Source organism: Ochotona princeps, chromosome X (genome assembly GCF_030435755.1).
Source record: "Ochotona princeps isolate mOchPri1 chromosome X, mOchPri1.hap1, whole genome shotgun sequence".
Lineage (NCBI taxonomy): Eukaryota > Metazoa > Chordata > Mammalia > Lagomorpha > Ochotonidae > Ochotona > Ochotona princeps.
Genome location: NC_080865.1, coordinates 96,633,164 through 96,655,425, shown reverse-complemented (window position 1 = coordinate 96,655,425; position 22,262 = coordinate 96,633,164). Strand labels below are relative to the sequence as shown.

General features: G+C 40.0%; 1 protein-coding gene across 1 annotated transcript in view; it reads left to right on the top strand.

Moving 5' to 3' along the window:
* The first annotated feature begins 4,816 nt into the window (after positions 1–4,816).
* FGF13 (fibroblast growth factor 13) overlaps positions 4,817–22,262 on the top strand; it is a 541,249-nt gene continuing 523,803 nt past the window's right edge. Inside the window, exon 1 of the mRNA XM_058658920.1 lies at positions 4,817–5,083. The gene's annotated coding sequence lies outside the window, so the exon portion shown is untranslated. The remainder of the gene's footprint in view (positions 5,084–22,262) is intronic.

Here is a 22,262-nt window from a genome sequence, read left to right as displayed (position 1 = left end):
AAATTTATCAAGGTGCATGAGCCGCTGTCACCCATGTGGGAGACCAGGAAGGAGTTCCTGGATCCTGACTCAGACCAGGCTCCGGTTGCCTTTTGCAAAGTGAACCCAGCCCCCCTCCCCACAGTCTGCCTCTCAAATGATTAAATAAAGAGTCTTTAAAACATCTCCCTCGGTTTGTATAAGAGTACCCAATCAGAGAGAAAAAAAAACAAGTTCTCAGTGTTACAAAACAAATAACTATAGTTTACAAAATCTGTTATATACTTCCCAAGCTAATTGGAAAAAGTGCTCAAAGATGTCAGTCATAAAATAATCACAAGGAGAAATGCTAATTGCCCCGATCAGCTCAGCATGCAGTGTTTACACTTACTGAAACAGCACATTGTGCCCCCATAAATATATACAATCATAAAGTGTTAACAAAAATGCCAAAATTTTTAGACAGAAATACTTGCTAACCTGATTAAATCATCACACACTCAATACATATATCAAATTGATATTACACCTCATAAATATGTATAGTTACAATAATAATAAAAAGTAAAATTTACCATTCTGCCTCATGAATGTATTTTTTAAAGATTTATTTATTTTTATTGAAAGGCAGATTTACAGAGAGGAGAGACAGAGCAAAAGAGCTTCTGTCCACCTGTTCATTCCCCAAGTGGCCACAACAGCTGGAGCTGAGCTGATCTGAAGGCAGCAGCTTATTTGAAAAAAAAAGATTTATTTATTTATATTGCTAAGTCATATATACAGAGAGGAGTAGAGACAAAGAAGATCTTCCATCCATTGATTCACTCCCCCTAGCAGCGGTAAAGGCTGGAGCCGAGCCAATCCATAGCCAGGAGCCCAGAGCCTCTTCCAGGTCTCCCAAGCAGTTGTAGGGTCTCAGGGCTTAGGGCCATACTCCACTGCCTTCCCACTCCACAAGCAGGGAGCTGGATAGGAACAGGGCCCACCGGGATTAGAACTGGTGCCCATATGGGATCCCTGCGGGTGCAAGGCAAGGACTTTAGCCAATAGGCTATCGCATCATACCCAAAGCCAAAAGCCAGGTCTCCTCATGGGTGCAGGGTCCTTAGGACTTGGGCCATCCTCAACTGCTTTTCCAGGCTACAGAGAGGGAGCTGAAAGGGAAGTGGAGCAGAGGGGACTAGGACCATGCCTATATGAGATCCCAGTGGATGCAAGGTGAAGATTTTCGCCACTAGGCTATAGCACTGAGCCCATCAGAACTGTATTTTTCTAGCACTTGGTTTGTCTAAATCAAGGTCAAAAGAAGTTCCACACATTAAATTTAGTTGACACATCTTTTAAACATCTGTTAATGATTAGGTTGACCCCATTCTTTTGTTTCCTTAACATATATTTGTTGACAAAGAGGAGAACATGGCCTGTTCATCTCTGTATTCATGGAACTTAGAGCATCAGGTAAAAAAGAATAAGACCTTAAGGCTGAGCAAATGAATGCATGAGTGCAATGGTGAAGAACCACAGCCTGTGGTCCTGATGCTGTGCTTGAATGGGCTCAGCACTTCTCTGCTGTCATTGCTCATTGTCCATCCTTGGAAGAGCTTCTCCTTATTGATCCCTCAGTCTCCCGGTCTGCAAAGTGGAGCTGCTGATATCTGCCTTCTGCTCTCGTTCCTGGCGAGGTTGTGACAAAGGCAGGGATTTTAAAAATAAAGCCTAAACGGTTTGAGCAATTGGCGCTATAAATACCATAGGAGGGATTCTATTATTAAATATCCTTTGTTCCTAGAAGCTTCAGTCGGAGTGGTAGGGCTGAGAAGTAAAGCCTCTTTACTCTCTTCTTGCCATCCTGTGTTCATGAGTGTGGTGACTGACACAGGAAGGGCCAGGAACATGCCCTGAGCAGAGGAGTCCTGAGCCAGGGAGTCCTGGGCTCCCTTTAGACAAGTCAGCGCAGGTCTGGCCAGAGCAGGCCTGTAATATCCTATTCCATCCTAGCAAAAATAGAATAGCCAGGAGACTGCGAGGACTGAGACAACTGTTCCTGTTTTGAAAAGCGTCGGAAGGATGTGGCTGCAGGTGCACTGAATGTTTGCCCCAAGAGTGAAGCCTAGCCAGGAAGCTTCTGGGTTGGAATCCTGACAGCACCTGTGGCCCCAGTGTTCCCAGTCAGGATGCTGGGAACAATGGAGGACTTCTTGTCTGGAAATTAATTTTCATTCCAAACAGAGATAATAGAAGATCTAATGAGTGAACAGGAGAAGGTAATCATCAGCTAGGTCAAGCTTCAACCTTCTCTGATTTGGACAGAATTCTGTTGTGAAGCCAGTAGCCATACAGTGTCACTCTGGTCCATGTAAGCACCCAAAAACAAAAACAAAAAAAACAACAACAAAACAAAAAAAAACAACAACAACAAAAAAAAAAATGAGAGAGAACCCCTTCCCTTTGGGGCACCGTTGATTTATCCTGCTCTTCTAAAGGGTTCTGCAGGAGGCTATATCGAGTTTCTTCTTACTCTTAGCACCGCCCCAATCTATTCATATGGACATACTCATGCACAGGTACATGCACACACACTTTCCATATGGTAAAACTCATTGAGGACAGTATCTTTGGTCTACAACATATTGGAAAAGTACACTGAGCATTCCAATTACAAACATGAAAACACAGCATAGGAGTCTGCAAAATGAACAGATCACTAGAAATTTTTTAAGTACATTTAAAAGTAATGAGGACCCACCAGGCCCCATATGTGGAGTGGGAAGTTTTAAAGTTTCAGCTTTTTCTAAGCTTTCTGTGTACTCAGAAGAGAAGCTTCTTTTGGAAGTGATTTTTTTTTTTTCCCTCATCAACTCAAAAGTGGTTGAACTGATTTAGCTCAAACTATAAAAAGACAACACCCAACTGGATCCTGGGAGAAGATTTCTGTGTAGAATAGATTGGAAGCAACTAGAGGGGAAAGCACATGAAAATACAGTATCTTGAAACATCTTCCTCCAGTTTATTTTTTAGATCACCATTGCAGTCTTGATGCCTGGATTTGGAACCACAGTTTCAATACAAACTCTTATTTTAAAAATTATTCATTCATTTAATGGTACAGTTCCATAGACTCTGGGATTTCCCCTCCACCCCTCTCCCAATCCCCTCCCTTCACTGATTTAAGCTCTTACTTTCATAAGAAACTACTAGAAGTTTCCATGAATCTAAATATTTACATCTTGTTTTATACCAAGATAGCACCATGGCCAAGATGTTTTTATCTATTTAACCTTTTAACTATTGGATTTAACTCTGTATTAGCAATGAAAGAGAAAAACATAGTTTTAAGAACACGAACTAAAGAGAGACCTAGGTAAAACTGAAATCTACCATGGAAGGTAGTCATAATGATTAAATGAGATGATGAACCTGTTGATGAACCTGAAATACTCAATATATGACACATAATGAACAGCCCCAAATTAGTAACGATAGATTATTTATGAAATTGAGAGTAGCCCAGGGGTTTATCTCCATGCTGTTTTCTATCAAGTCACCCAGATCAGTGTTTTCTACAAAGGTGAATTTATTTATTTAAAAAGTCTATAAATATTATAATATTCCTCTCTTCCTCCCCCTTCCTTCTTGCCTCCCTCTTTTTTTCATAATATGCATTTCATAATATTTTAAAAGGCGCCTTTGTATACATGAATTTGAAACTTTTCACACCAAAATAAACTTATCTTTTGATTCAATTTTCCACTAGCTTTTTGTTTTTTTAATATAAGAAGATAACCATGCTTCCCCGCCTTTGTCTCTGAACTGTCCTCCTTTTTCACTTTCTTTGTTAAATTGCAAACACATTATTTTCATTCATTCTGTAATCAGACTTAACGTGCCACAAAGCTTCATATTTAACAAGAAAAAGAAAATCACTTTTTTAAATTACTTGGGTATGTATTCACTTTGTTGCATTCACTAAACTATTGTGTTCACTTCATTGTTTAAATGCAACAAACATGAATAAATCATTACTTTTTATTTTTAAAAAAAAAATTATAGTCCACTAAATAGATTCCATTAATATCAAATGGGCCATAGCCCACAGTTTGTAAAAACACTTACCTGGATGGATCTGGCAAAGGCAATTAGCACTCTCAGGAGCCCAGAATTAACACCTCTGGCCACGGTCTGAAGCCAAGATAAATCTTTGAATTTTCTTCACTCTTAAAATTACCTCTTAGCATAATGAATGGCAGCTGCAAAGTGACCAGGCAAAAGGTGTCTACATATTTTTTTGCCTGGCCTGGCTCCTGAATAATGACATTCTGTTTTAAACCCTTCTAGCAAACCTATCCAAAACCTGGGTTTGAACCTGTTGTGTGTGTGTGTCTGTGTGTGCATGTGTGTGTGTACGCACGCACATGCACGCATGTGTGTGCATGTGTGAATTGGGAAAGAGTGAAAAGACTGCCAACTTCTCCATGTTTTTCCTCTAATGTCATCTTAGCTATCAAGTTTCTGCCAGGTTGGAGGGGGATGCCCACTCCCCCAGGTAATAACACTTTCTTTTCCAAAGGATCTTCCTCCTAGAGATGTCTTATACAGTAAGACAGGGTCAAATCATCACCATTCTTGAGCTCTTTGCTCTGCCTCACTGGCTTGGTCCCTTTGCCTTGACAGAGACTTGGTGCAGTAAGATGATATGACCACAGCTGGTCTCCTACACTTAGAACAAGTTGGAAGCAAAAGAACTTGGGGAAGGAATTTGGTTTCACTAAAAATAGCTGCAATATAGACCCTGTGACTTACCACTCCTCAGAACAGTCTGATATGAAGTACACAGGGTCTGGTGAACCCTGCAATCACTCTGGGCTATCGGCTTTTCCTGCTTGGAACCCTTGAAGCCAGGAGGCCCTTAGGGAACTGGGGGTGCTTTGGCCAGATGAAAATCCTCGCAAACCTCAGAAACGCACAGTGATGGTGTGACTAAGAAGCTTCTAATCCTGGGAGTACGTGACCACTGGCAGTGATAACAACGCACTTTAAGATTTTGGTCCATGGTGGGATCTTGCTTCTTTCTCACCACCAGGCCCATTGCATCTCCACTTCTAAGGTAGGTGAACCCAAACTCAGGGAAATGTTATGATAATGGGGATCGTCTTGGGTAATTCAAGCCAGGTTTCTTTGGCTTGGGGCAGGGTGACAAATAACGGGGCAGGACATAGCATGCAAAGAAAGTATATATATATATACACAGATATACATATATACACACACACACAGATATACATATATACACATACATATGTGTGTGTGTATGTGTGTGTGTGTGTGTGTGTGTATATATATATATATATATATATATATATATATACTGTGATTCCAAGACACAAGCCGGAGGACTGGTTGGGAATTAGATAATTTCCTTGAATTCTACTAAAAAAATGTTAAGGGTTTAGCCAGTAAGAAAATATCTCAAATGTTAAGTATATTCTTTTTAAACTTCCTATCCTGGAGTTGCTATATTCTAGCTGCTTTATTCTTCTGTGCCATTACCATGTTAATTTGAATTTGGTTCTAGGCATTAGCTACTTGTGTGCACCTCTCTTCCAATACAGTTATGGAGAGTAATACAGAGCCACCTAGAACATATATTGCTAAAACTCAACAGTCCCCGTGTACAGTAGCCCAATCCAGGTGCATCGAAGACTTGCTTGGATTCTGTTGCTTTCTTAAAATACCGCTACTGGGAACCATCTCTGGTTACTATCCTGTTTATAGCAATGAACCTTAAGGGAGGAATAGGAATTGTAGAAAAGTTCTAGGGTAGAATCCCTCTTAGATGAAAATAATCACGCTGTTGGAAGGTTAGACATTGGTAAGTTCTTGTTCAAAGCTGGCTTCTGACCATTGTGCTAAGCAGACTCCTATGACAACATTTCAGCTTGCCAAACCAAGGTGTTCACGAAAGTGAAGAAAAATTTTAGTAACAGATATACTTTCCCTAAATGAACATCATCATCTTAAAATATCACATGACTTGAGGACACAAACCTTCAGATTCAGACTTATTTTTTCATAAAAACGAATTATGCTGATACCTGAACCTTATACCACCTCTCTTCCTTTTTCCTTTCACCAACCTTTAAAGGTAGATGAGTGTTCAAGTAGCATAAACTTAAAATCTTAAGTAAGAAGAAGCACTTTGGAAGTTAAATGGTCTAATCGTTATTGGAATATAAGCTGTAATGAGTTGACCATCTTGTCTTTACCTAGATTATTGCCTCCTTCCACAGCAATCTAAACATGGCTACATGATGGAGAATTTCACTTGAAACTATCACTTTGTCACCATCAGATTCTACTAGTCCCTTTTGCTTTTTAAAATGCGTTTAAGGTTCATTCATTTTGCTTCAAAGCCAGATGCAACTCGAACATTTTTAATTCTTTCCCATGTTGCATTTGTGCAACCATATGACATTTCTAATACCAGAGATACAAACATGCTGTCATGTTTTATTAAAATTTGTCAGGGGTTTTGCATTTAAACTGGGCATGCATTTTATTGAAGCACTCTAGACAAAATGATTTGTGTTTGCTGAACAAGGAGATTTGCTGGAGGTTGCCTCTAAATAACACACTTGCTTAGTACTTTGAACAAATGACTCCAATAATAAAATTTTGATGTACAAACAACTGTTCAGCAATATATTAATCTGTAAAGCAGTCCTTCCTAAACTCTTTCAGGAACCAATGCCAGGTTGCATATCCAGGAATCACCTGAAGAACTTGCTTAAATTATTGTTTCTTGGCAAAATCCCTAGACATTCTTGATGCAGAAGATCTGCGGATGGAGCTCCAGAACCTCAGCTTTGAACAAAGAATCCTGGGAATTATAATACAGGGATAGGTTTAGAAAGCACCATGGAAATCAAAGTCCTCCTGTTTCTGTTTTGTTCAAACCCTTTAACTTGACTTTGTCAAGGCCCTCCAGGATCTAGTCTTAAATCACTTCTCCGATCTTATTTTTCATTATTCCACTTCACCACTTCTTTTTTTAAAGATTTATTTATTTTTATTAAAAAGTCAGATATACAGAGAGGACAGACAGACAGGAAGATCTTCCATCCGATGTTTCACTCCCCAAGTGAGCGCAACGGCCGGTGCTGCGCCGATCCGGAGCCGAGAACCTGGAACCTCTTCCTGGTCTCCCACGTGGGTGCAGGGTCCCAAGGCTTTGGGCCGTCCTCAACTGCTTTCCCAGGCCACAAGCAGGGAGCTGGATGGGAAGTGGGGCTGCCGGGACTAGAACCGGCGCTCATATGGGATCCCGGGGCTTTCAAGGCGAGGACTTTAGCCGCTAGGCCACGCCGCCAGGCCCCACTTCACCACTTCTAATATTGCCTGCAGAGTTGAATTGGTCACTGTTTCCGTTTGCTTTCATGCATGGTACCTTAATTCATGCTATTCCTCTCACTTGCTGTTTCCTTTCTCACTTCTGTATCCACTGAAATCTACCCCATTTCCTATGCTTTATACTACCCCACAGAGCGATGTGTAGAGCTTCTTAAAATACTAATCCCTGGGATTGCGATTCACTAGATTGTAGTTATTAAGCACCTCAGGATATCTGAAGCTGATGACCGCATGTCCAGAAACACTGCATTTGGATTGAGTTCCATCTCTTTAAAGACATTTGTGAATCTCAGAGACAGAAACGACCCTAGCTCTGGCTGACTCTGCAAATCCCCACAACAGCTGGCTCTGGGCTGCCGCAAAGCCAGGAGCCAGGAACTCAATCCACACGGATGGCAGGAACCCGGTTATTTAAGCCATCACCACCGGTACTCAGCATCGCACTGGTGGGTAGCTGGAGTCATGAATGAAGCCAGGGATCAAACTCAGGTACTTAATCAATGTCTTAACTGCTTTTCTAAACGGCTCTCCCTTTGTTCTTGTCTTTTCCAAATGTATTTGAGAAGCAGAGAGAAAAAGATCCACTCCTTATCAAGCCATTCCTGGAAGTAGTTTCCAGCCATACTATAATGCCCATAACATTTTGTTCACAGCACTACAATTTAACGCTTTGATCTCTACCTTACATTTGAATTATTCATGTACATGATCATTTCCCTATCATAACAAGTGCTATTGAGTACGTTATAAGATGCGTATCTTTTTTTCCTCCAAAGACTTAACTTCTTTGAGAAAAGAGACCTTTTTCTAGTTTACTTGTGTAAACACTTTAGGCAGGAAAGTGGAATGTGTTAGTGGGGGTGGTAAAGTTTAAATCTCTCCCAGAGATGGGTGGGAGGAGAGAACCTACTCCAAGATGAAGTTTCATTTTCCCGAGGAAGGAAATAAATCTTTCTGTGTCCCTATGTCCTGAATCTGAAAGTTAAACACATGAAAGGGGAATCTTCAAAGCCGTGCGTGGTTGCACATTCTCGGAGCAGTGCCTGACTAGATTTCAGGGACTTTCTTGGCTTCAGGAGGCTGAGAAGCACCTGGTATTTATAAACTGGGGCAGCCCTGCCATGGGGAGGAGCAAGTGGAGCGCCATGGGTGCAGAGCGCAGGAGAGACACTCACTCGTGGCAGTTTGGACAGGCTTCACTTGGGCTACATTTCTTTTTGTTGCCTCACTTGGCCAAGCAACCCTAACTTCTCTGAAATTTCCCACGGCTGAAATACTTGTAATCTATTGTAAATACTGTGAAATATACACAATAATCAGTTGTTCTAATCTGGTATTTATGCATTCATCCTGACACATTTCTATTCTCATGTAATTATATAAGTTACATATAATAGGCATATGCACACATAAGCATATGCCCATTTAAAATTTTTATTTATTTGAGAGAGAGGAAGAGGGAGAGAGAGAGACTGAGAGACTGATGAACAGAGATCTCTTTAACTGGGTCACTCCCCAGATGCCTGTGCTGGCCAGACTTAGACCAAGGCTGAAAGTGGAAGCTAGGGAATCAAGCCAGATCCACAAGTGGTTCACAATAACTCAAGTATTTGACCTCATCACTTCCTCCCAGGATTTCCACTGGTGTGAAGCTAGAGTCAGGAATTATAGCTGGGAATCAAACTCGGGCACTCTGATTTGAGACCTGGGTGTTCTAACCATTCGGCCAAACACCTCTCTTTTTAGTATAGATTCATTTACAGAAATTGTGTTGCTAAGACTTTTCTGTTCTTTTATCATTTAAAAACTTTGTGATCTGTGGTTTTCTGAGCTATAATTTCCTCACTGAGAAAATGAGGGTGATAATGTTACCCAACATAGGAGTAATATGTTAGAGAGATTTAGTGAGGCAATGTATGTAAAATACTTAAAATTATGATATATATGAATATTTAGTGTTATCATTGTTAATATTTCCCCTTTCAACAAAACCTCCAAATCAAGTGTAGCTTTTCAATTTCACTGTTTTTAATGGCTGCTTAACATTTTATGATGGGGATGAACAAGAATTTAACCATTACACTTCAGTGAATATTCACTTTGCTTTCTTTTTTTTGCCACTAAAACAAAAAGTTCAATAATCACCTTTGTATATACATGCAATCTTACACATTCTTGATTTGCTAACTCTATAAGAGATTCCAAGGAATGGACAAGCTGGGTTAAAGAGTGCCTATATGTTATTTTATAATTTCATTTAGCATTGCCGTATTGCTTTCTGAGAGACATTTAATGCTGAATTCTTTCAGCAATAAATGGAAGTACACTTTTTCTTATCATTTCATCAACAGTTGAGCTAATTGTCCTTTTTAAATTTGGTAAGTGCTATCAGTAAAAATATCTTCTTGTTGTTGTTTCAAGTTCTCTGTTTCCTGAATATTTTGTGAAATCAATGGTGGCCATTTGAATTTGCTTCTCTATGTTCTGTCTGGTTTTGGAATAAGTCCTTTATTTCTTGTCAATTTGTGACAACTTTTATGAGCCATGAGCTCTTACTCTCTGTTCACTGCACATATGTATGCTTCCAATTTATCATTTGTTGTTTTTAAATTTGTTACTTACAGCAAAATTTTGAAAAACTGTTTATTACCAAATTTTTCTTTTTTTCTGATTTATTTACTTTCATTGGAAAGACAGAAAGATCTTCTGTCCACTGGTTCACTCCCCACGTGGCTGCAATGGCCAAAGATGAACCGATCCAAAGCCAGGAGCCAGGAGCTTCTTCCAGGTCTCCCACATGGATACAGGGTCTCATGACTTTGAGCTATCCTGGACTGCTTTTCCAGGGCACAAGTAAGAGAGCTGGATGGGAAGTGGAGAAGCTGGGACATGAACTTGCACCCATATGTGATCCCAGCACATGCAAGGCAAGGATTTTAGCATTGGGCCTGCTAAATTTCTTTTATAGCTTTGGTGTGATAATTGGCTAAAAGGGTCACTTTACTTCTACATTTTGCACTAGTTTTCTACATTTTCTTGCAGGCATTTTTTTTTTACTTTAAAAATATGTTTTTACCTAGAAACCATAGCTACTTAGGTGTAAAATAGTTACAATTTTATTTTAGGCTAATAGAAAGTCACATCTGTACTTTTCGTTAACAATTCAGTTTTTTCCAAGTAACATAAAATTCTATTTTGGTCATGCATCAGATACCTATGTATGGATCTTAATTCTGCATTCTCTATTTCTTTGATATAATTACACATTATTTCTATGCCACTATCATGTTTTGATTTTACTGTAATGATTTTGGTGTTTATTCTGATAAGCAAATATTTTCTTTCATCGTTCTTACTATCACAGGCATTTGATTTTTTTTGTTTTAAATACATGTTAATATCATGAGTCCCCCTCTTTTTCCTGAGCAATTGCACTCTGAATTTAAATTGAGGCTTAAAAATATGATGTTGACTTTGGGAGAATTGAGGTTCTATGATATCCTATCTTAATGATCCATTCACTCATTCCTTTGTCAGATTTGTTTTACATCCCACTGGTCTAAAACTTGTTAAAATGAGTCATCTGTATTAGATGGGAAGTTTAGTTATCATGATAATATTTTTCCTATTTTTACTTTTTGGTGCTTATTGTTACAGTAGAGAAACACCATTTATTTTATATAGTAAGTCTATATTCCTTCACCATACCAAATTATTAGAGTAAGTCTCATAGTGTTTTGGTTTTACAGCTACAAATATACCATTAGCCAACCAAGAAATAGATATCTTTTTGGATGTTTATTATTAGTTCATTATTTTGTCTCTATTCTTAGCTAGTACATTTAACACAATGCTGAATATTAATTGGAATGAGAGGTGTAATTGTCTAATGCTGACTTATTGGAACAGATCACTACTTTTCCATTTGGGATTATATTTGGTATTTGAGATAACCATCTGTACTATTTTAACAGATTTGCTTCTAATCCTGTTTAACTTAGAAAAAAAGATAAACATATCGAGAATGCTGCTGAATTTTTTCAATTGACTTTTAAGCTTGCATTGCTTTTCTCTTGGGTTTCCTCTTTATAGATATCAAGAATTATGTGGTAGACTTGCTGAAAACGGATCTCCTATGTACTTCTAAAATTAATACTATGTGTCAGTCATTTCTGTGAAACAAACTGTCCCAACGTTCAGTGGCTTACAGAACGACAGTCATTTGTTACTGCTTAGGCATCTTCAGGTTAGCTGGGTTATGCATCTAATCTCACACGGTATTCAGCTGAGTGGCTGTGACTGTCAGAACAAGTCTGGTGGTCTTTTGGGTTGCTCTGCTTCAGGTTGTGGTAGGTGGCATGGCTCTTCCGCAAGATAATTCTTCTTTTCCTACCAGGGCAAATAGACTAGCCAGGATAATCTCAAGTGAGTGCAGAGACCATGAAGGAAGGAGGAAATGCACAAGGCCTCTTAAAGAGAAGTGACAAATCTCCACCTCATATCAGAGTAGGTTAGTTGGCTGATTCCAAAACTAAGGACATGGAAATATATGTCATGAAAAATGTGTGGACACTGGAAAGAATGAAGAATTGGGACTAATACTATAATCCATATCCTAATTAGTTATATATTTTTTACTTTATTGAATGATTTCTGGGTGGTGTTATTCAAAATATCAGCATATCCATGCAAAAACAAGAGTGTACATTTTTTTTAAAGTCTCTTGTAGGTTTGAAAATTAAGTTTAGGGTCACTCCACTTAAAAAAAAAAAAAAGGAGGGGATTTTCCTTCTTGTGGCCTGAAATAGTTTAAATGGTGTGTAAATTGAGTTGAAGTGAAAAAAAAAAAAGAAATTTTTCTTTAATGATGACTGATGACTTTGTCAGAAGATATTTATTCACCATTTTAATCACATTCAGTTTTTTCCACATTTTGTTGTGTTAATATGAGCTTCTCAAGCTCATTCTTTTTTTTTCAAGGTTTTCAAAGGAATAGTTTAATATCTTTTATAATTATTTAAATGTTTTCTTTGTCTGTGGACTCGTTTTTCATTTCAATTCCTGTACATATTTGTTCCTTGCTTTTACTTAGAGAAGCAAGAAGTTACCCGTTTGTTAGTTTTCTGAAAGAACAATTTATGCGTATTCAATTAATTGCACACCTTTTGTTACTTGCGCATTTTCCTAGTTTTTGCTTTATTTGTGCTTCTTTGCCACATGTCTATTTTATGATTTACTGAATCTGAAAGACATAGTTACATAGAGAGATGTGCGTGTGTGTGTGTGTTGATGGGAGTGGGGGTTCGGCCTTCTACTGATTTACTTCCTAAATGTCTGCCACATCCAGAGGTAGAGTGGGTTGATATCACGTGTCAGGAATTCTATCGGTGTCTCTAATATGGGTGGCAGGGACCCAAGGACTTAGGTCAGTATCTGTTGCCTCCCAGGAGTATGATCAGGAAGTTGGATCAGAAGCAGAAAAGCTGAGATTTGAACCAACACTCTGATATCCAAGTGATAGCTTAACTGACTGCACATGTTCTCCCCTACTGAGTGCTTTAAAATGAATACTAAGTTCATTTATCTTTTCCTCTTTCTTCATTAATACTGAAGACACTTAAGAATATAAAGAATATAACTGCTGACTACAAATTATTGTCATTTATCTATTTGTAATAATGTATTTTAATTGCTTTCTAGGTTGAATTTCACTTGATCAAATATTATTTAGGACTGCATTCTGAAATTCTTATCAGTTGCTTTGCATATTTTAAATTATTTATTTAAATTTGATAGCTGTTATGCTCAGAAAAGCATATATATTATAAAGCAATTATATATATATATAAAGCAATTGTAAAAATTGCTGCTTCCCTCTGTTTCTTCCCTATTCTCACCCTAGGAGGTATATAATATTCAGGACCTCTCCTTCAAATCCTGTGATTTGTCTGTATTGGTATTTTTTGCCTTTGTGCTTAGTGGTTCTTCTGCTTTATCTTCCAGGGCAGTACTTTGAGTATTAGTCATGATCACTCTGTCTCATCTACCTGTTGTTTTTGGAAACACCATATCTGAAGTTCCAGGAAGCCTATTTTTAAATCAATTAACTTTAATTTTGTTAGAGAGAGGGCCATCTTGCATCTGCTGATACACTTGCCTAATGCCTACGATAGCCAGGGCTGGACCATGATAAAGCAGGAGCTTGGAAATCAATCCAGGACTCTCACGTGGCCGGCAGGAATACAAGTTCGCAAGCCATCACTACTGCTTCCCAGGATATGCATTAGCAGAAAAATGGAACTGGGAGCAAAGCCAGAACCCCAACCTATGCGCTCTGATACAGAATGCATGTATCCCAAGGGTCATTCTAACAGCTGTACCAAGCATGCACGCTCATGTCATTTAGTTTTATATTGAACTTATTTCTCCTTATATGCTCCTATTTTGTATTTGTTGTTGGTTTTCAAGTTATCACTAGTATGTCCCCCTCTACCAGTTTATTTGTTGCTATCAGTGTTTGATTGACATTTCTCTGATTGCTTTATCCACATAGATGATTATAAGATATTTTATTGTCAGCCTCCTGAGGCCAGCTCACGGTAGAGGCAAGTGCCCATGTAGTATTATGCCTTTGAGTTCTGAGAAGCTAACGACCTGAAGGAAGCTCAGATCTTCACTGCCCTAATCTGTTCTTCATTCCTTCTTCACCTCTTAAAGGTCTAGGAGATTAGGAACACACAACTGATACTGTTTTTCTGATCTCTTGTGCCGCTTTCAGGTGCTGGATTCAGGTCTTGCTTAACACTCAAGGGACAAAGTCTGACAACACTTCTTTCTGCTGAGGCTTCCACAACACGTCCACCTTACATCCAGCTCTTATCCATAGATTTCAACAGCTGAGGAGATGGGGATGGGAGCCAAATCATTCTTACCTGCCTAGAGAAGATGTAATTTTGTAATTTCTAAAGAAGAAGGAAAATGACCTTTATTTGACTATAGGTACAATATATTCCCTGGTGTCACTTTAGTGCAACACAGGGCTGGTGGTGATGTTCCTAAATCATTCTGGCCACAGTCATGAAAATAGGGTCATTGGCATATTACAGTGATAAGGGTTACATCATATTAAAAAGATGATAGACTAATAGAAAGTAGGAAGTTAGGAAGATGAAATTACATATGATTCATGTTGGAGTATTAGATAAATATCCCCAATGACCTGAACTGGAGGCTTTGAAGGAAGTGAAGGAACTAAAGCTCAGGAATTCTGAGAAGTCTCCAGGTCTAGGTGTGTAAGGCTGTAAGTTAGTGTCTGCTCGAAGACAGTTCTATGAAGTCATACTGCTGCATTCTCCTAAGAAAAGTGGTTTTTGCTTCATATGATCCTCCAAGTCTCAAATGTGTTTCTCCCAGTGGTCATCTCTAACCTGGACCCATACAGGAAAGAGGCTTTTGGGAAATCTAGGTTCCATTGTTAACCAGAATGGTAGCAGTAGGTGAGCTGGCAACAGATGATCCAGCATTAAATCCCAGTTTTAAGCACAAAGAATAGCAGTGTAGGATTATGGATGTGGCTAAGGAAACCTTTGTAGAAGACCTGTTTGTATGGAGTTCTCAGAAATGCTCTCTCCACTGTCAGCAAAGCTAGAACATCACACAGTATTTGTGGATTCTTCCAGAACACTCTTCACAAGGTTGGCAGTTAGTAATACAAAGAGCATCAGCTTCTAAAACAGAAAGAAGTGAGTGCAAATTCTGAGAATACTTTCAAGTGTTGTAAAAACCTAAGCACATCAATTGCCATTTCTTGGCTCTTTTCATTGTCTGTGTGATAATATTTAATGGTTGAGACACTGAAAAAATGGAATGACAGTTTATATAAAGCATCTATATAGTAATTGCCTCCTTGTTTTTGATCATTAGTCTTGATGCCTTGACAATGCTTCTGCTGCCTGCCTACAGAAAAGCAAAATGATGCTCTTGTTTCTTTTTTTCATTCCATAGCAGATGGCACCTTTTAAAGGGGCTTCTCTTTTGCTGCCATTATCTTTTATCTTTTATCATTAATCTGAGTTGCTATCTTCCAAAACAGACAAAAGTAAATCCTTACTTTGTAGTCTGGGTGATGTAGGGAAGAGGGAGAGTGTTTTATGTAGTAGAATGGAATAAATATATGAAAAAAATGTAGTAAGATCACTTGTATTAGGAAAGGGAATGAGAACAAGAAAAAGGAAACGGCATAAGAGGTAGTGTTGAGAGAAGTGAAATGGGGAGAAGAATGAAGAAATCCAGAAGCAGGAAACAGAAGAGCCCATGAATAGGGAGTTGTCTTACAGAAAAGCCATAATTAGCCTCAGTGGTTGTGGTAGGTTTAGTTATGACAACATTGTGATGAGTCAATTCACTACAACCATTTGCCCAGTTAGAGTATCAAGGGAAGGTGGGTACAGATGTTACTATTTCATTGTTAGAAATGCAGCTTGTTATTTTGTAATGATTGATTTATTTGAAAGTCATAGTTAGAGAGAGGGGGAAATAAGCACACACACACACACACACACAGAGAGAGAGAGAGAGAGAGAGAGAGAGAGAGAGAGAGAGAGAATCTTCTTTCCGCTGACTTACTCTTAAGATGATCACAATAAACCAGTGCTGATCTCGGGTGAAGCCAGGAGCTTCATCTGAGTCTGCCAAATGGGTGGTGTGGGCCCAAACACTTGGGTCATTTTCTCCTGGTTGCTCAAGCCATTATAAGTGAGCTGGATGGAAAGTGTAGCAGCTGGAACACAAACTGGTGCCCATAAGGGAGGCCAACCTCAGCTGAAACAGTTCTGCAGTGAGGACAACTCCAACGGAGCTGAGAGCCAGAGTCTGAACACTCACCTCTCTCCCCTCGGCTGGGCAGTAAAGCCTTGCTTGGAAGGGGAATCTGGCCAGCCCTTCTCTTTGTCTACCATAGGAAGTGTCAGACATTAACTATACATTAGTGAAAGCCCTAAATAAATAAATAATGAAAGTTCAGTAAGCCCTGAGACCTCTCTTGGAAAGTTGTAGACAAAGTACTTGTTAGTCCTTAATATTTACAAAATATGCCATGACCCATGATGAGAAGAGCAGGGATTTATGTAGGTTGGAGGTTTATTTTGGCTCAGTTTTGACACTTAAGACTAGATGGACCTATCAGTTCAGCCCCTTGGTGAGGCCAGAAGATGAGGATGGCATAGCACTCATAAAGGCAGAATCATAGGGCAAGCCAGGAAGCAGAGAGAGAGAGAAAAGGAACTGCACTGATTCAGGGTTATTATAACCAATCCTTTCATGAGAATGACCTTCCAAAGTTATACCCTCCAGGACCCAGGACCTCCAATTAGGCCCATCTCACAAACACCATAATTACATGAAGCCTCTACCCTTCATTTTTCAACTATTAAACATTAATTCACTAACTACTAACATAAAACTTTAGGAACCAAGCCTTTAACACATGAGCCTTTAGGATACCTGAATTTGTATGCAAGCTCTAAAAGTTGACTGAGTAGAAAATAGCATAATCTAGTTACTTAGTACAGCCAACAAATGCAGCAAATTAATGACACTTTGGTAATGACATAAAGATGATGTTTATTGTGTTTTATGTGCAAACCATTATGTTATATCATGGGATGGGCACTGGAATTAGTTTTACAAAGTTTCACATGGCCCTTATAATTGTGTTGCGAGAAGGCAGAATATAGGCAAGTGCAACTTTGCTAACAATTTACTAACACATCCAAAAATATTTTTAAAGTTAAAATGGCTCGCATGAACTATTTTGTCTTACTGGAACCAAGGCAAGAGTAAGATATGAAAATTTTCTGCAAACTGACGTAGGTTAAGGTCTTGTGCGTGCTATCTACTGGGGGAAATGATGGCTGGATCCTCTGCTTCAGATTTAGAGAAAGCGAGAAGCATGCTGTGAGAAAAAGGCCAACTTTGATTACCCACTCGGCTTTGACATGAAAGATTCCTAATGTGATGTAATGATAGGTTTGTGGGTGTAGAGCTGGTGCTGCCCAGTGATATTCATTGTTACAGAGTGAGAATGAATCACTGAATAGGCACTGGCTCATTGTTTCCTCCTTCACTGGAGAAGGAAGTGACAAAATATTTAAAGATGTTTGTTACTGACGGGCATCCCAACATTAAATAATAGTGGTCCAGATGTTCAATTTTATGGGAGACAGAAGGTCATGCGATTGTTGAAGATTAGAAAAGTCTTGGTGTTATCAGAAAAAAATCATTGACATGTCTCTCATAACTTTCCCTCACTCTAAACTCCAGTTCTTGCCTATAGTAGACCAAGGAAACAGAGATGTCTGGACTCTCATTTTACTTATTTAATGCTATGTAACAAAGTGCCCCTCCACACCAAATCAAGTGGCTTAAAAATAACAGTTTACTCACTGTTTCATATCTGAACAATTTGGACAGGGTGCAGCAGGAATTGCTGGTTTGTGTTTCCTGCAACATAAGGGCTCTCTGTGTGGCTGGGAGGTGGCTGGGTCATATGTCAGGAACCTTGGTCCTTGCCATTGGTAGGATTCAGGTGGCCAGTTCTGCTTCATATGGCCTCTTCATGTGACCAACTTGGGCTTTTTTTTTGTAACATGGGTACCTGATTTTTTACATGGTGATTGGGTTCACCCAGAGAGGAAATAGGACTCAAGTCTCTTAAATGCCTTTTCCCGAACTGATACATCACTTCTGCCACATCCCATTGGTAAAAGCAGGGCACTAAACAAGTCTGAATTCAAACAGAACAATATTAGACATTAGGGTGGCTCCAGGATTAGAAGAATTTGTGGTCATTATTTTTGCTACCATTGCTATACAACATGTTACCTCAAAACTTATAAGCTATGGACAACAGTTTAATTTTGCCTCTGGTTTCATGAAGCAGAAATTTCTGAACAACTTCACCAGGTAGTTTTTCACTGGTTGCAGTCATATGCAAGCCTGGGGCTTCATTTATCTGGAGTTTTGACTTAGCTGGACAAGTAAGGTTGATCTCTTGCTTAGCTGGCAAGCAATACTGGCTGTTGTCTAGGGCTCAGCTAGCACTTTCAGCTGGAGAGCCTAGATATGAACTCTCCAGTATGATGCTTTCAGGGTGGGTAAACTTCATGCATGGCAGCTGACTTTCCCAAGAACAAATGTCCCAAGAGAGCTAGGTAGATGTCACATGGCCTTTTATAACCCAGTCTAAAATTAACAGTACATCATTCCTACCATCACTTCCATGGTGAAGCCATTACAAGGCCAGCCACTCTGGAAGAGAGTCACCCACTTAGCAACAATGTTTGGGAACTACCAAGTGGCTGTCTTTGGAATGTAATGCTACAGAAGTCCAATTCACCTGATTCTGACAGAAACCCACGTTAAATCATGATGTAGAAAACTAATACAGGGTTTGAATGAGAAATGCATGCCATTTAATGTCCTCCGTTTTGATTCTGAAAGCTCAAATTGGTGAACTGTGAGCTTCAATATGAAACTCACTTTCAATTCCCAGATTGTGGCCAAGCGGGGCTTTCTGTAGCTCAAGCAGCCTGGCTGGAAGTACAGCTTTGCCAGGGTGCCGCCTTCAAAAATGGCTTTCTACCATGTTTTCACAAAAGAAAAATGTGCTCTGTCCAGTGAGGAGTCTTGTCACTTGGTGGTGATGCCTCATAGCAAAATCTTTTTACCCAGGTAGTGCACACTTCCAGGACAAAGCCTTAAGTGTGTGTGTGTGTGTGTGTGTGTGTGTGTGTTCCATTCCCTCACTAGCTTCAACCTTACCCACTAGCAAAGACAATGGAACCACATGGCCTCTTGTCCAGAAACACTGCTCAGACTGCAGGACAATGAGCAAACCTGAAATTCACAGGCTGGAGTCTTGAGGCCTTTGGAGATTTTCAGGAAATAGATGCCAGGGTGATGACAGGGCCAAGAAGGCAATTCTCAGAACTTATTGCCAAAGACTCAAGCCTCTACCCTTGCTCTAGAAAACAGCCCATCTCTCTTTAGAAGCATGGTAATACTAAGTTTTGATTTAGAAAAAAACAACGCTTCAATTCAGCATTAAGTTAATTGACTCTACAGAGTATTATCTGTACCCCATACTTTGGCAGATATGTAGGATTCTCTTTCAGAGAGGCAAGATGGGACACATTTCACCATTCTCACAAATCGGAGCCAAGCCCCATTACCAGATAGTGAAAATTGCTAGTCTGACAGTGGAGGGTACTTGAGGATGGCTCTGGATGGGCAGAGGAAGTGCAGAGTTCCTTTAGTGGAGGAAAAAGCAGTCCTAATCAATTACACGCACAGATGCTAGATCGTCTTCCTGTTGACTCACATTCTGTGTTTCCAAGTAGCTTGTCCATCAAGAGACTAGCCTTTGGGTCATGCCTTTCTCTGAGCTGGTATCAAAATATTCCATTTTGTATTAAACATCAAATGGGAATTTGAGGAGAGGAAGGACCCTTTTCCTTTCACAAATCAGAGTATGTTTGACCTCTCAGGCAGGGTGTTCAGAAGTTTTGTTGCAATGAGAATGCTTGTCATTGCACTTAAATGTTTATCATTTCTGATCTTGGCACGCATGCTCTCATGAAGTTAGTTATTTGCGTCCATATGGATATATGCCACTGTCATGCTTTTGAGTTGTCTATTTCCTTTTACTTCTGGTTATTTTGGGGGTCTTTACAAGGAAGAAAGACTACATTCCAGTTGTTTAAATTCATGAACAGACCCCTCTGCTACTCTCAAGCACCTATCACCTCAAGTCACCCCAACCATGTCAATGGTCCTAGGTTAGCCATGTGTTGACCAGTATAGTTCTTTTTTTTAATATTTTTATTGCATTTTTTGAATTAATTTATACATTAATTACATTGTATTACGTGACAGTTTCATAGGTACTGGGATTTTCCCCACCCCTCCCCAAACCCTCCCCCCATGGTGGATTCCTTCACCCCGTTGCATAACCACAGCTCAAGTTCATTTGGGATTCCCTCATTGCCAGCATATAACAAACATATAGTCGCGCGTCCCATTGTCCAGTCAAGTTCAACACCTTCTCAGGGAGACCCTCTCTGGTCTGAAGGCAGAGCCAGCAGAGTATCATCCCGCTCTGTCAAAAGCTCCAACATACCATCAGCAGCAATCCAGGTACAATGAGGCAGGTGCAGAGTCCACTGACTGACATAGTTCATCATAGAGTCTCCCCTTGCCCAGTGTTTCACTGTCAACATATAGCTGAGGTGGTTGGTTGATCTACTCCATCTTCCATCTTTTCTTGGTTAATGTTCTGTTTCCTCCATTTTGATTGAAGGGATCCCCAAAGAGACTTTGAGGTGTTCCCAGATCAGGTTCCTATATGTATTAGCAAGCACAGTGCTCGACTCAGTCCGTCACCCCATCAGCTGGTGGTTGCAACCGCTGGGTTGGTTCTATTCTCAGCCCTGACCTCCACCGGAACCAATGAGTACTGCAGTCCATCCCGGCTCTGCCCATCACACACTCGACCCTCACCTAAACCAGTGACCAGTATAGTTCTTTAAGGAATAGATGCCTGTCATCAGCTACGGGTACCTGTGTCTGTCATGCTTGGGGTGGGCAGTGTGAAGAGAGGCAGGTCTTATTTGTAATTCGTGCAGAGAACTTGCCTATAAATCATGTGATAGGAAAATATCGACACCCAGAATAAGTACCACGCTCAGCATCCCAAAGACAGAGATCTTCCAAAAAAAATGATCTTTCTACTAATTGGGGAGTTGTGGACAAAGCAAAAGGTATAGGTACACATGAGAGAGAGAGAGAGAGAGAGAGAGAGAGAGAGAGAGAGAGAGAGAGAGATTGATTTACCACATTTGTTAAGGATGATTGAAAAGTCTTGCGAACTCAAGATTGACAGGTCCGCTGAAAATGTGCCTTTCCCTATCTTTAAGAGGCTGCTCTGCATGTTGATCATGTACTGCAATGGAGAAACACGGGTTTTCAAGACAGATTTGCCTGCTTGCCTATGCTGGCTCCCCATTTTGTTACTCAGGGTCCAGCAACTAGAAGCTGTGCAACCTCGGGGAAAATTACTTAACCTATCCGAGCCTCACTGTCCTCCCTTGTAAAGTGGAAATCACAACAGTAGCAACACTTCCTAGGTCTGATTGTGAGGAAGAGGTCATGATGTAAATAAACCTTTCAATTCACTGCTTGGCATAAAGCTGGGCAGTAAATTGGTCGTAATTATCTTTGCATGCAAATTATTTAGGAACTCTTTACCCTCTTTCCTCTGGCCCTTTCCTCTAAATGCAGCCAAGCCTCCACCTGTTTTGAATTCCGGTCATTTGGAGAGAAATTCCGTCCTTCCTGGACTACTGATATTAATTAATGGTCTAACCTTGGCTTGGGTAATCACATTGTGTCATCAAGCTCCAGATTATTAGATATTATTTACAAGCAAAGCAGACCTCGGGTTCCTCCCAGACTGAGGATGGAGGCTGCAAATTGAGTTTAGAGGGTTGGTGACCTTTAGCCCCGGGCTGGCAGCAGGGGCGGGGCACACTCCTGATCTTGAAAGCCACAGCAGGCACTCATAATTGAGTTACCGCCTGGGATGCGGCAGGACTAATCCATCTATATGATTTCTTCGCCTGGTTTAATACCATTAACGAAACCGAATTAGGGAGCCAGTGGGGTTTTCTGCATCTGCATAGCCAGGCTGAAGGCTTTGGTTGGATTAGTGGGCGGCTCTAAATGCCAAATTATAGTGACCACCTTGCTCCAAATAAGCGCCAGGCTTCTGGGGATCAGCAAGGTCTCTAAAGGCCGTCCCAGAAAAGCGGTCCCCGGAC